At 43.5% G+C, this 15,895-nt stretch overlaps 1 pseudogene; it reads left to right on the forward strand.

Annotated features, from left to right (window-relative positions):
• LOC111970766 (collagen alpha-1(II) chain-like) overlaps positions 1-15,895 on the forward strand; it is a 72,477-nt pseudogene that overhangs the window by 17,155 nt on the left and 39,427 nt on the right.

The raw sequence follows: 15,895 nt of genomic DNA on the forward strand, positions 1-15,895 counted from the left end.
GGGGGACAATGAGTCAGACAGACTGACAGTCGGGGATAGAGACAGACATGGAGCGACAGACAGACAGACAGACAGACAGACAGACAGACAGACAGACAGACGCTCCTTCTCCTTTCACCTCCAACCTTGAGTCCACTGTTTAATACATCATTACCTGCAATTAGAATCAGACCTGCTGGGTCTGTTGTTGGCAGGCCAGAATGAATCACATCAGTTCCCATAAACACACACACACACACRCACGCACGCACACGCACACACACACACGTCCCCAAAAAACAACCCTAGTACCGAAGCTTTGGCCAAGAAACAGCTGGCCAATACACTCAGAGGATATTGAAGTATTCCTTCAACCTAATCTACCTGGCAAGTCTGTTGATTCTGCAGTCTTCCCATAGAGCGTCCCATAAAGAGTCTAATGTTGTCAGAAAAKGTGAAACAACTGGGGAAAAAAACATTGCAGTTTACTGTAACATTCTCTTGTTTTTAGCCATACATTGTCAATTAACTTGCCTCCACTGTTATGCTCTGTCCTGGCATAACTTAGCAAGATAAGCAAATCACAATAATATTAACCACTTCAAAGCACTTCCCGTCATGATTCATATTAGTGTGGCAGGAAGCTCACTACCCTGTCTATCTGTCAGCTTGTATGTATCAATAAAACAAACATTTTCTATAATCCAAATCATAATTAACATTATCTGTGGACAATTATTTTTTATATATACAGTACAGTACCAGTCGAAAGTTTGGACACAGCTACTCATTCCAGGGTTTTTCTTTATTTTTTACTATTTTCTACAATGTAGAATAATAGTGAAGACATCAAAACTATGAAATAACACATATGGAATCATGTAGTRAACAAAAGAGTGTTAAACAGTTCAAAAAACATGATATTTCAGATTCTTCAAAGTAACCACCCTTTGCCTTGATGACAGCTTTGTACACGCTTGGCATTCTCTCAACCAGCTTCATGAGGTAGTCACCTGGAATGCGTTTCAATTAACAAGTGTGCCTTGTTAAATGTTAATTTGTGGAATTTCTTTCCTTCGTAATGCGTTTGAGCCAATCAGTTGTGTTGTGACAAGGTAGGGGTGGTATACAGAAGATAGCCCTATTTGGTAAAAGTCCATATTATGGCAAGAACAGCTCAAATAAGCAAAGAAAACGGTGATAGAACACATGTAAGGACTTCAACATAGGAATGACCAGAAAACCAAAACCAAAAAACACTAAAACCCTTGTGTTTTTGTTCATCGTCATATTTAATCTGTTCAGTTCACACACACACACACACACACACACAAATGGATGAAGGAGGTTTTTGGCATTTGGCCTGCAGCTGACGAACAGACATACAGACAGTCTAACTAGACATTGAGAATCATATCAGGCATACAGACAGACAAATAAACATACCTGACAGTTACCTGCCATTAGTTTCATATCACCTGTCAGTAGACAGCTCTCAGAGTGACAGTTTAGCAGGGGAGGACTTCACCCCAGTAAAGTGTTGCTATTGACATTGTTGACATGGTCTGTCATGTAAGCTAGTCATCATCCACCAGGATATATAGGTTCACGCTTCTGTTTCTTTTCAGTCCATCATTACTTTAAGACATGAAGGTCAGTCAATCTGGAACATTTCCAGAACTTTGAACGTTTCTTCAAGTGCAGTAGCAAAAACCATCAAGCGCTATGATGAAACTAGACCGACCACATGAAAGGAAGACGCAGAGTTACCTGAGAGTGGCTTTCATGAGGACGTTCTCAGCCAGGGGTGCTTGTTAATTAGAGAGGGAAATGCCTTTACGACACACACACACAAACACACACACACACAGAGACACACACACGCACACGTTTACGCACACACACACTCCGTCTACCCTGTCACTGTGGTGTATAACGTGTATGACCTCTACAGTGCTGTCCTCTATTGGTTTAGGTCCTCCTGACAGAGCCTCATGGTCTGTCTATCTGACTGTCTTCTCTGTTCTCTTCCCTCCTGACAGGGCTCATAGTCTGTCTATCTGACTAACTGTCTTCTCTGTTCTCTCTCCCTCCTGACAGGGCCTCATGGTCTATCTATCTGACTGTCTTCTCTGTTCTCTTCCCTCCTGACAGGGCCTCATAGTCTGTCTATCTGACTAACTGTCTTCTCTGTTCTCTTCCCTCCTGACAGGGCCTCATGGTCTATCTATCTGACTGTCTTCTCTCTCTTTCTCTTCTGACAGGGCCTCATGGACTGTCTATCTGACTAACTGTCTTCTCTCTTCTCTTCTGACAGGGCCTCATGTCTGTCTATCTGACTAACTGTCTTCTCTCTTCTCTCCTGACAGGGCCTCATGTTCTGTCTATCTGACTAACTGTCTTCTCTCTTCTCTCCTGACAGGGCCTCATGTTCTGTCTATCTGACTAACTGTCTTCTCTCTTCTCTTCTGACAGGGCCTCATGGTCTGTCTATCTGACTAACTGTCTTCTCTCTTCTCTCCTGACAGGGCCTCATGGTCTGTCTATCTGACTAACTGTCTCTGTTCTCTCTTGACAGGGCCCGTTGGGTCCCCGTGGTCCACCTGGACCCTCTGGTAACCGGGAGATGACGTAAGTAGAACTACTGCCACTTTCACTATCACACACACACACACCTGTAACCTCCGCAGGCTATTGAGGATGTGTCTGATGCAGGAGACTAACACAAGTGTCAAAGAAAGCAGAGCCAAAATGACATGACACACACTGTTTCCATTGCTCCCCACCCATCCATTCTGTTTCCATTGATCTCCTCCCATCCATCCACACTGTTTCCATTGATCTCCCCCACCCATCCATACTGTTTCCATTGATCTCCCCACCATCCATACTGTTCCATTGATCTCCCCCCCCATCCATACTGTTTCCATTGATCTCCCCTCCACCCATCCATACTGTTTCCATTGATCTCCCCTCCACCCATCCATACTGTTTCCATTGATTCCCCTCCAGCCATCCATACTGTTTCCATTGATCTCCCTCCACACATCCATACTGTTTCCATTGATCTCCCCCACCCATCCATACTGTTTCCATTGATCTCCCCTCCACCCATCCATACTGTTTCCATTGATCTCCCCTCCACCCATCCATACTGTTTCCATTGATCTCCCCCCATCCATCCCATACTGTTTCCATTGATCTCCCCTACCCATCCATACTGTTTCATTGATCTCCCTCCCATCATCCATACTGTTTCCATTGATCTCCCTCCCATCCATCCATTCTGTTTCCATTGATCTCCCCTCCACCCATCCATACTGTTTCCATTGATCTCCCCTCCACCCATCCACACTGTTTCCATTGATCTCCCCTCCAGCCATCCATACTGTTTCCATTGATCTCCCCTCCACCCATCCATACTGTTTCCATTGATCTCCCCTCCACCCATCCACACTGACTGTTGTCGATTGGTAGAATGTTACAGTACGTTTACACCAATAAAAAGCAATCAAAAATACAATGAAGTGAAAATTCCCCTCACATAGAAATGTCCTCATAACTAGGGCCAGGAGTTTTTCTTGGTGATGATGTTACAGGGTCAGGTAAATCTCCTGGCCCTCATCATGCTGTTCCTCACAGTCACCTACCCCATTGGTTTGTCTACAGTCCATCTGGCCAATCACCCCTCATGTAAAGTTCATGTGTGAGCCAATCACTATTGCCCATATTGTGCCCGTCTACACTACTCCCACACCAATATTGTCACACCTCTAACAGCCACATGTACAAACTCTATCATTTGATCATGATGATAAATGGTCATAATATGAATATTATAATCGAACTGTACTAGTGGTCTGTCCCCAGTGGTCTGTACCTAGTGGTTTCTCCCCAGTGGTCTGTCCCCAGTGGTTTGTCCCCAGTGGTTTCCCCAGTGGTTGTACCTAGTGGTTTCTCCCCAGTAGTCTGTACTCAGTGGTTTCTCCCTAGTGGTCTGTACTCAGTGGTTTCTCCTAGTGGTCTGACTCAGTGGTTTCTCCCTAGTGGTCTGTACTCAGTGGTTTCTCCCTAGTGGTCTGTACTCAGTGGTTTCTCCTAGTGGTCTGTACTCAGTGGTTTCTCCCTAGTGGTCTGTACTCAGTGGTTTCTCCCTAGTGGTCTGTACTCAGTGGTTTCTCCCTAGTGGTCTGTACTCAGTGGTTTTCTACCCAGTGGTCTGTCCCCAGTGGTCTCTCCCCAGTGGTTTCTACCCAGTGGTCTCTCCCCAGTGGTTTCTCCCCAGTGGTTTCTCCCCAGTGGTCTGTACCCAGTGGTCTCTCCCAGTGGTTTTCCCCAGTGGTTTCTACCCAGTGGTCCTCTCCCAGTGGTTTCTACCCAGTGGTCTGTCCCAGTGGTCTCTCCCAGTGGTCTGTACTCAGTGGTTTCTCCTAGTGGTCTGTACTCAGTGGTTTCTCCCTAGTGGTCTGTACTCAGTGGTTTCTCCATAGTGGTCTGTACTCAGTGGTTTCTCCCTAGTGGTCTGTACTCAGTGGTTTCTCCCTAGTGGTCTGTACTCAGTGGTCTGTACCTAGTGGTTTCTCCCTAGTGGTCTGTACTCAGTGGTCTGTACCTAGTGGTTTCTCCCTAGTGGTCTGTACTCAGTGGTTTCTCCCTAGTGGTCTGTACTCAGTGGTCTGTACCTAGTGGTTTCTCCCCAGTGGTCTATACTCAGTGGTCTGTACCTAGTGGTTTCTCCCCAGTGGTCTGTACCCAGTGGTTTCTCCCCAGTGGTTTCCAGTGGTTTCTCCCCAGTGGTTTCTCCCAGTGGTTTTTCCCCAGTGGTTCTCCCCAGTGGTTTCTACTCAGTGGTTTCTCCCCAGTGGTTTCTCCCTGTGGTCTGTACCCAGTGGTTTCTCCCCAGTGGTTTCTACCCAGTGGTTTCTCCCAGTGGTTTCTCCCCAGTGGTCTGTCCCCAGTGGTTTTCTCCCAGTGGTCTGTACTCAGTGGTTTCTCCCTAGTGGTCTGTACTCAGTGGTTTCTACCCTGTGGTTTCTCCCAGTGGTTTCTCCCCAGTGGTTTCTCCCCGTGGTCTGTACCTAGTGGTTTCTCCCAGTGGTCTGTCCCCGTGGTCTGTACCTAGTGGTTTCTCCCCAGTGGTCTCTCCCCAGTGGTCTCTCCCCAGTGGTTTCTCCCCAGTGGTCTCTCCCCAGTGGTCTCTCCCCAGTGGTCTCTCCCCAGTGGTTTCTCCCGTGGTTCTCCCCAGTGGTCTCCCCAGTGGTTTCTCCCCAGTGGTCTCTCCCCAGTGGTCTCTCCCCAGTGGTCTCTCCCCAGTGGTTTCTCCCCAGTGGTTTCTCCCCAGTGGTTCTCCCCAGTGTACCCAGTGGTCTGTACCCAGTAGTCTGTCTGTACTGTATATCATCCCCAGTGGTCTGTCTGTACTGTATATCATTCCCACTATCATCATATGATAGAGATGATTAGAAACTATTTAATAATGTTTATATATCTTACATTACTCTTATCACGTGTATACTGTATTTTATACCATCTACTGCACCTTGCCAATGTCGCTTGGCCATCGCTCATCCATATATTTATATGTACATATTCTCATTCACCAATATAGATTTGTGTGTATTAGGTAGTTGTTGGGAATTGTTAGATTACTTGTTAGATATTACTGCACTGTTGGAACTAGAAGCACAAGCAATTCGCTACACTCCCATTAACATCTGCTAACCATGTGTATGTGACCATAACATTTGATTTTATTTGATTGAAACAAGTGAAAAATAAATATTGAAACTGCAGTTCCGCCATTCAGCCACTGGGTGGCAGCTGACTGGCCCACTAGTAATTTATCAGTGACCATCAGGAGGCACTGTTTGCTAATTGAATTTCAATCTGAAATGTATTTTTCAAGAGTGTGGCTTGTAAAAAAATATTATCGTAACAATAAATTGTGAATGATCAACAAAAAAAAAAWTATTTTATTGATCTATATTTCGTTTTTACTATACATGTAATGTTTTTAATTTTAATTTTATTTACATCACAGACAACTAACTGATCTAATAGCCCTCTTCTCCCTCCCCTCTCTCTCTTCCTCTCTGTCTCTTCCTCTCTGTCTCATCCTCTCTGTCTCTTTCTCTCTGTCTCATCCTCTCTGTCTCATCCTCTCTGTCTCTTTCTCTCTGTCTCTTTCTCTCTGTCCCTTCCTCTATGTCCCTTCCTCTATGTCTCTTCCTCTCTGTCTCTTTCTCTCTGCTAAAGGGTGACGCTGGCAAACCCGGCAAAGGTGGTGATCGTGGACCTTCTGGTCCTCAGGTATAGTTTCATTATCTCTTCACTATCTATTCATTTATATGTTCATTTATCTGTTCATTTATCTACGCTCAATTTATCTCACTTCCTATTCATGCTGACTTAGTTATTACAGCTGTACATCATTTAAACTGCATTGTTGTTTAGGGACTCTAAGTAAGCATTTCACCTGTTGTATTCGGTGCATGTGACTAATACAATTTGATTTGATTTGATTTGATGACCATTCAAGCAGACAAGAGAAGTATACGTCCAGTTAGAAGACTCTCTAAGATGATTCAGTCAGATACAGTCCAGTTAGAAGACTCTCTAAGATGATTCAGTCAGATACAGTCCAGTTAGAAGACTCTCCAAGATGATTCAGTCAGATACAGTCCAGTTAGAAGACTCTCTAAGATGATTCAGTCAGATACAGACCAGTTAGAAGACTCTCTAAGATGATTCAGTCAGATACAGACCAGTTAGAAGGCTCTCCAAGATGATTCAGTCAGACAGAAGAGGAAGAGCTGTCTCTACTAAATCTTCCCTCATGTCATCTGTCTCTCTGGCCCTCTGGCCTTCTGCCCCTTGACCATAATATGGCTCCAAACCAGACTAGACCAGAGCAGGAAAGCAGATCTGGAGAAGAACTGAATAACCATTCCATTCTCTCATATCTCTCCTCTTTCTCTTTTTTTCTCTTCTCTACAACAGGGAGCTCGTGGRTTCCCAGGAACTCCTGGTCTGCCTGGAATCAAAGGGCATAGAGTAAGTGACGTCATAGTAGTGACAATATATAATATGTCATCTTCAAATGTGTTCTTTCCTGTTTACCTGCTTTTAGTGAACGTGTATGTTTGTCATTGTTATACTGCTGTGAGCAACTGCATTGCCCAGTCAATGTGACAGTAAAGACTTGATTCCCAGTCCTGTACTCATGATATTGTCTGTATCTCTTATTTCCAGGGTTATCCAGGTCTTGATGGACTCAAGGGAGAGGGTGGAGCTGCTGGTTCTAAGGTAGGAAAGACTCAACATCAGCATCCTCTATCTCTCTCAAGTCATTCTAATCTCACTGATATCCTTCTTTGCCTTTTTTGTCTGTCATGTTGTGATGCCTGTTTACCTAACATTGTGACCACCTCTAAAACACAAACCCCTCCTCCTTTTCTCTACGTCTCCTCCTACTAATTAAATGACTCTTCTCTGTTCTAGGGAGAGTCTGGTGCGCCCGGTGAGAATGGCGCTCCCGGACCCATGGTGAGCACAGATGGATAACTGATACCTGTCAGATAACTGATACCTGTCAGATAACTGATACCTGTCAGATAACTGATACCTGTCAGACAACTGATACCTGTCAGAAAACTGAATCCTGTCAGATAACTGATACTGTCAGATAAACTGATCCTGTCAGATAACTGAATACTGTCAGATAACTGATACCTGTCAGATCACTGATACCTGTCAGAAAACTGAATCCTGTCATAATGAATCTCCTGTCAGATAACTGATACCTGTTCAGATAACTGATACCTGTCAGATAACTGATACCTGTCAGAACTAACTGATACCTGTCAGAATCACATTACAATGTGACATCATATGTAGTGGATGTAGTAGAGTAGAATACTGTGAAATAGATCTGCCACACATTGAATATCTATGACATAGGCTATGGAATCTATATGTGATACTGTTGACTGTTTGTGATTGTAACCTCTGCACCTCGTTCTCTCTCCCTCTATAAAGGGACCACGTGGTCTGCCCGGTGAGAGAGGTCGCCCGGTCCCTCTGGAGCTGCTGTAAGTACTTTTCCCTGGCCACTCATTACAGTGCCCTGTCTTGAACTCATACTACAACTCATTCTAGAACCATGTAGAACTCATACTAGAACTCCCTGTCTTGAACTCATACTAGAACCATGTCTAGAACTCATACTAGAACACATACTAGAACATGTCTAGAACTCATACTAGAACCATGTCTAGAACTCATACTAGAATCATATTAGAACCATGTCAGAACTCATACTAGAACATGTCTAGAACTCATACTAGAACCATGTTAGAACTCATACTAGAACCATGTCTAGAATCATACTAGAACTCATACTGAGAACCATGTCTAGAACTCATACTAGAACCATGTCTAGAACTCATACGAGAACCATGTCTAGACTCATTAGAACTCATACTAGAACATGTCTAGAACTCATACTAGAACTCATACTCGAACCATGTCTAGAACTCATACTAGAACCATGTCTAGAACTCATACTAGAACCATGTCTAGAACTCATACTAGAACATGTCTAGAACTCATACTAGAATCATACTAGAACCTGTCTAGAACTCATACTAGACATGCTAGAACTCATACTAGAACTCATACTAGAACATGTCTAGAACTCATAATATACATATACAAGAACCATGTCTAGACTCATACTAGAACATGTCTAGAACTCATACTAGAACCATGTCTGAACTCATCTAGAACTGTTAGACTTTCTGTCTCTGAAGAATAATGTAGTGTCATTCTGTGATCAGTACTTGACAATATGCTTATGGAGCTGGTTCTCTGATGTGTGGTGACAGTATCTTGTCTTTCTCCTGTCTAGGGTGCTCGTGGTAATGACGGTCTGCCCGGCCTGCTGGTCCTCCTGTAAGTATTATTGCAATGTAGTTTTATTCATTATTTATTTCACTATATACTGTATTTCAGCAGAAATCTAAGTGTGGCTGCAATACACCTGAATGCCCTCACTGTGGCAGTAGTGTTTGTTGACTCATTCCTTTCTTTGCCCTCTTTCCTCTGCCCCCCTTCCTCCTCCCTCCCTCCACTCTCTCCTCTCTCTTTCTCTCTCTGTAGGGCCAGTTGGTCCATCTGGTGCTCCAGGCTTCCCCGGCTCTCCAGGTTCTAAGGTATGTCACTGTCCTTTTATCTCTGTGTCTGGAAGTTCCGGTTTTGTGACTTAGTCATATTAACCCAGGGGTATGTCAATGAAGGATTATTGTACAAATACATTATTTTAGAGTATAAGGATGGGTACAAACTAAGATGCTACTGTACATTGTGTACTGTTCGTGTAAAAGGTTCTAGAGAGAAAATGGTGGAGTTCAGTTCAGAAATATCTTATTTTTTTTTAAACGTAAGCTGAAGAAAGGGTGAAAGAGGTCAAACCGGAGAAGGCAGCGTTAGAAAAGTCCTCTGAAACTAAAACCTATTTTCCTCCATCTGAGAGAGGGGGGTTGGGAGGTGGTTTGTTTTATTTCTTCTCTCACTTGCTAAGGACTGATTCCTTAAGAACGGTGAGGCGACAGGCCAGACTGTGTGTGTGTGTGTGTGTGTGTGTGTGTGTGTTGTGTGTGTGTGGTGTGTGTGTGTGTGTGTGTGTCTGTGTGTGTGTGTGGTGTGGTGTGTGTGTGTGTGTGTGTGTTGTGTGTGGTGTGTGTGTGGGTTGTGTGTGTGTGTGTGTGTGTGTGTGTGTGTGGAAGCCCCGTGCTTTACTGCTGGTTTCACTTTCCTCTGTTGTTCCTCTCAGTCTCCCAGTCACGGAACATCTTTTAAAGATTCAGCTTCAGACACACTGTTCTGGGACCCCACACATAGAATTATCTGTACGGTCCTCAGTCGAGTAGTGAATTTCAAGAACATTTCCAACCACAAAGACCAGGGAGGTTTTCCAATGCCTGCAAAGAAGGGCACAGATTGGTATATTGGTAAAAAAAAAAGCAACACTGAATATCCCTTTGAGCATGGTGAATTAGTCATTTTTAAACAGTTACACAGTTTAATGGCTGTGATAGGAGAAACCTGAGCATGGATCAAAACACACTAAAGTCTCAAACTACTCTGGACTTGAAGCAGTTCCCTGCATTTTTAAATTGTTCTCCTCTAATCAGGGACTGATTATCCCCTGGCACACCAGGTGTGTTTAATTAATTATCAGGTAGAACAGAAAACCAGCAGGCTCCGGACCTCGTAGGGTAAGAGTTGAGTACCCGGATCGTCGGGTAAGAGTTGAATAACCGCCCGTGGGTAAGAGTTGAATACCGGACCTCGTAGGGTAGAGTTGAATACCCGGACTCGTAGGGTAAGAGTTGAATACCCGGACCTCGTAGGGTTAAGAGTGAATACCCCTCGTAGGGTAAGAGTTGAGTACCGGACTCGTAGGGTAAGAGTTGAATACCCGGACCTCGTAGGGTAAGAGTTGAATACCGGACCTCGTAGGGTAAGAGTTGAATACCCGGACCTCGTAGGGTAAGAGTTGAGTACCCGGACCTCGTAGGGTAAGAGTTGAATACCCGGACCTCGTAGGGTAAGAGTTGAATACTACGGACCTCGTAGGGTAAGAGTTGAATAGCCGGACTCGTAGGGTAAGAGTTGAATACCCGGACCTCGTAGGGTTCAAAGTTGAATAACCGGACTCGTAGGTAAGAGTTGAATACCCGGACCTCGTAGGGTAAGAGTTGAATACCCGGACCTCGTAGGGTAAGAGTTGAATACCCGGACCTCGTAGGGTAAGATTTGAATACCCCTGCACTAAAGTAATACTGCAAAGAATGTTGCAAAGAAACTAACTTTTTGTCTTCATTATGTTTGCATTATATTTGGGGCAAATCCAGCACAACACATCTCTGAGTACTACTGCGTCTTGTTATGGGTATGCTTGTCATCGGCAAGGACTAGAACGTTTTTAGGATAAAAATAAACGGAATAAAGATACGCACAGGCAAAATCCTAGAGGAAATCCTGGTTTAGTCTGCTTTCCAACAGATACTGGAAGACAAATTCACCTATCAGCAGGATAATAGCCTAAAACACAAGGCCAAACCCTGAACCTTAACATTCAAGAGACCCAAATCTATCTATTTCTAATATGTGTATTTGTTTTAATGACTCAACTATACACAGTAGGCTATATACATGAACTGCCAGGTCGCAGTTGTAAATGAGAACTTGTTCTCAACTAGCCTACCTGGTTAAATAAAGGTTAAAAAAAAWAAAAAATGTATAAAGGAAAGGCGTATTACATGTTTCCATGTGTCCCCATATGCAGCCTATGTACACTAGCATATCAGGGAGGGAAAGAGCCGACCTCTCCACCACCCTTATAAACACATACAGTATGTATCATGTCATGTTGTATAGAACACCATAGCAACGACAGTTAGGAATTTCATTCACCCAGTTTCACAAAGGCTATGACCTCACTATGCAGTGCAATGATTGGCTGTGGTCTGTAGTAAGGGGGTATAGCCTTGTTTGACAATAATACTTGAGTGAGTCAGGATAACTCTCCTCATTCTATTTTATTAGACCAGTAGACCTGGAAACCATTATACACTTGGATCTGGCTACTGCCCGTTATTAAATTACTGTTATTTGAAAGCTAAGGTTCATTTAATTGAGTCATAAGTAGGGTTTCTAATTTTTTCTCTCCAAATGCTGACAATATTTTATTCTTCATTTAATTTCTCTTCCAGTAAAAGTAGTTGGACTTTATACATTCTTAATATTCATATTTACCTATTTGGGCTTTTACTAAATTCAATTAAGAATAAACACGTGTAACTTTATTTAACAAGATTTCAACACTTTAATTTTTATGGAGGTGTTTATTTGACAATAAATGCTTAACCATCTCAACCAAATCTGCACCTAGTTTAGTTTGCACATAGTTTCTGTATTTTTAGGCTCTTTACGATAATTATTACAACAGTACACTTCAATAGATTATTGATCGATTGCTTGATTGATCGATTGAATTCATTGATTGATTGATTGTTTGTTTGATTGTCTCTCTCCAGGGAGAAGCTGGCCCCACCGGTGCTCGTGGACCTGAGGGCGCCCAGGGATCACGTGGAGAGTCAGGAACCCCCGGATCTCCCGGACCCGCCGGCGCTTCTGTGAGTGTCCCAAGAAATCCGTGTCCCCACAAAACAGTGTCCCGTAAAACAGTGTCCCAGTATGACAGTGTCCAGAAAAACAGTGTCCCCTCTGTGTCAGTGGTCCAAGTCATATGACTAGGGGCCTGCATTTTTCCCTGATAATGTGACTTGAACAGGAAACACTCTGTGTCCTTGTCATAGGCTTATGAAAAAAATGGCTATATACAAGGATGTAATGATCATTCTAACTAGTCTGTTCTTCCCTACAGGGTAACCCTGGAACTGATGGTATTGGTGGAGCTAAAGGATCAGCTGTGAGTATACCAGACAACCTCTCCTCATCTCCTGTCTCCCTCCCTTCCTCTGTCCTCTGTCTCTGTATCGTATAGTCCTACACTGCTGTTCTCCCACTATGCCTACAGACCTCTATCAGCGTAACTAAAGACAGTCCATGTCCACAGTACGGGCAGGGTTTGAGGGTCATCTCCAATTAAGTCTAATAAAATGTTATGCCTGAAGTACGTTTTTATTAGAGTTGAATAATGTGTGGCATCTGTCAGTGCTTCTAGCTGGAATATGGAAGACGAATGGAGGTCATATCTAAACCACTAGGATATCTACAGAGATAACCAGAGATGGCCTTGAGTTTTCATACACTATATGAAATCTACAAAATGTAAGCCTTATTMTAAGACATTATAAAGTCTCATATATTACTATTACAAGTTATAAAGCATTATAATGCACCTGCAGGCTAAAAGTAAAGTGTTACAGAGATTCTTTCCAAACTAAATGTAAATGCTTGTGACTAGCCTAGTCCACTAGTTCAGTCTGAAAACTAAAGAGAAATAGCTCCTGAGTGGAGCAGTGGTCTAAGGCACTGCATCTCAGTGTGTCACTACAGTCCCTGGTTTGAATCCAAGCTGTAGCACATCCAGCCGTGATTGGGAGTCCCATAGGGCGGCGCACAATTGGCCTAGCGTTGTCCGGTTTAGGTTTTGGCCGGGTTAGGCCGTCATTGTAAATAAMAATTTGTTCTTAACTGACTTGCCAAGTTAAATAAATACAAATATTTAGTCACTCCCACATTATGAAACCCACCTTTGACCCTGAAAGAAAAAGATTGTGGATCTCATCTCCATTACTGTGAGTCAGTAGTTTTTCCATTTCCTTTTTCGTGTGCCCTAACCAGGAGTTGTTCTATTTATCTGGTCAGGTGATGTGGTTAGGAAAACCTCTTAGTCTTAACTTTCCCTGAAACACAATCAAGAAGCCATTAAAATCATTTAGATGAGAATCAGTCAGGTGTGATATATGTTGCTTTGAGTTAGTTATGGCTGAGTAGACCAGACCTGTGGCCAGACACACACACACACACACACACACACACAGGCACACAACACACACAACACCACACACACACACACCACATCACACAACACACACACACACACACACACACACACACACACACACACACACACACACACACACACACACACCTATCCCTTACATAATAGTCAAGCAGACTGCAGTTGGTGCTTGGTGCAGGATGTCCAGGCGTGTCTCTAGCTTCAGGACCTCTCCCACCTGCTCCACCCTCTAACTCACTTTACATTGAAGACATAGATCTATGTCCAGAAACCTCCTTAGATAAAGTTGTAGATGTTTTCCCTCATTGATGTACAAGCTACAGTAAACATATCACTACTTCTTCTTTTCAGATCTCAGTATCACGGTGTTGATTGAATGCTTAGTGTTCCCTTCCACTATCACACATGATCATTTCAGCGTGATGATTGATTGGTACGTGATTGATATTGACCAATGTCCTATCTGTCGCTCTACTATAGGGTGCTCCTGGTATAGCTGGTGCGCCTGGCTTCCCCGGACCCCGTGGCCCTCCAGGACCCCAGGGAGCCACTGGGCCTCTCGGACCAAAGGGAACATCTGTACGTCTAAACTGTTGTAATGTATACTGAATGTCAGGGATGATACGACGTATCTGTAATATAATAATATATTGTAATGTAGCGTGATTCAGTTTGCATTTCAAAGGCTAGTAATATACAACTCCAATGGAGGAAATGGTTGTAATCTGACTTCATTGTCAAAAGACTTAAGAATGTTGAAGGTCTGTAATAATGACCCGTGTCTTTTTTGTCTTTCTCTCTAGGGTGACCCCGGTATCCCAGGTTTCAAGGGTGAGGCTGGACCCAAGGGAGAGATTGTGAGTATTATTAAATAAACAATAAAAAGTGAACAGTAAATATTACGCTCACAGAAGTTCCAAAAGAATAAAGACATTTCAAATGTCATATTATAAGTTGTAATGATGTGCAAATAGTTAAAGTACGAAAGGGAACATAAATAAACATAAATATGGGTTTTATTTACAATGGTGTTTGTTCTTCACTGGTTGCCATTTTCTTGTGGCAACAGGTCACACATCTTGYTGCTGTGATTGCACACTGTAGATATAGATATGGATTTGTTGTGTAATCTGAGGGAAATATGTCTCAAATATGGTACTACATTTGGCAGGAGGTTAGGAAGTGCAGCTCAGTTTCCACCTCATTTTGTGGGCAGTGTGCACATAGCCTTTCTTCTCTTGAGAGCCAGGTCTGCCTACGGCGGCATTTCTCAATAGCAAGGTTATGCTCACTGAGTCTGTACGTAGTCAAGGCTCTCTCTCTCTCTCTCTCTTTCTCTCTTCCTCCTCTCTCTCTTTCAGTCTCTGATAGCTAAGTAATCCCTCAAAATACTGGATAATGTCCAAGAGTTTATAATGCCCCATGAAACTCATAGACAGAATGCAGAGCATCCCAGATTGCTTCCAGATTGTAACGGAGTTTGCAACTAAGCCACAAGGGGGCCCTCTTGGTTTGTTACCTCTCAACAATCTAACATTAGACCTACTAAGGACCAGGCAAGCAACATAATTTTAAACATGTTATGGTAGTTTCTAAAATAAAGTAAAGAATGCATATTTATCCTCAGCATTCATTATAAAAAATGAGAAACGCCCCAAAGATTGAGAGACAACTTTTCGTTAAGATGTCTGCTGATGTTAGGTGAAGTTCTGTTGTGTTATCATGAGTTAAGTAAGATGTCTGCTGATGTTAGGTGAAGTTATGTTGCTTTATCATTAGTTAAGTAAGATGTCTGCGTCATTGTAAATACTTTCTGGAAGCAAATGATAACACAACAGAACTTAAAACCAGCATATACTTGAACAGTTTTTCTCCCTTCTTAGTGAAATCTATTTCTAAATCGAAATCTATTTTTGGATGATGGATATTACATGTGATTACTAACATCCTGTTGTGTTTGTGTAGGGACCCGCGGGTCCCCAAGGAGCCCTTGGCCCTGCAGGAGAGGAGGGGAAGAGGGGACCCAGAGGAGAGCCCGGCGCTGCTGGACCTCTCGGACCTCCTGGAGAGAGAGTGAGTACCACTCATGACACCCATCTTGCCACCCCGTCGGCGTACAAGGCTACCTATCATTCCAACCACTTGTTGAGGCACATAAAGGAGGAAATTAAATGGACGGCTACACTCCCAGTGGGCTGTCCCAGAGAGGGCTGTCCCAGAAAGGGCTGTCCCAGAGAGGGCTGTCCCAGAAAGGGCTGTCCCAGAGAGGGCTGTCCCAGAGAGGGCTGTCCCAGAGAGGGGGACAAAGCAGCCCATCTGAGTAGATACAGTCCCGCATTGATATTGACTCGCTTGGAAAAA

The sequence above is a fragment of the Salvelinus sp. IW2-2015 genome, linkage group LG11, assembly GCF_002910315.2.
Source record: "Salvelinus sp. IW2-2015 linkage group LG11, ASM291031v2, whole genome shotgun sequence".
NCBI lineage: Eukaryota > Metazoa > Chordata > Actinopteri > Salmoniformes > Salmonidae > Salvelinus > Salvelinus sp. IW2-2015.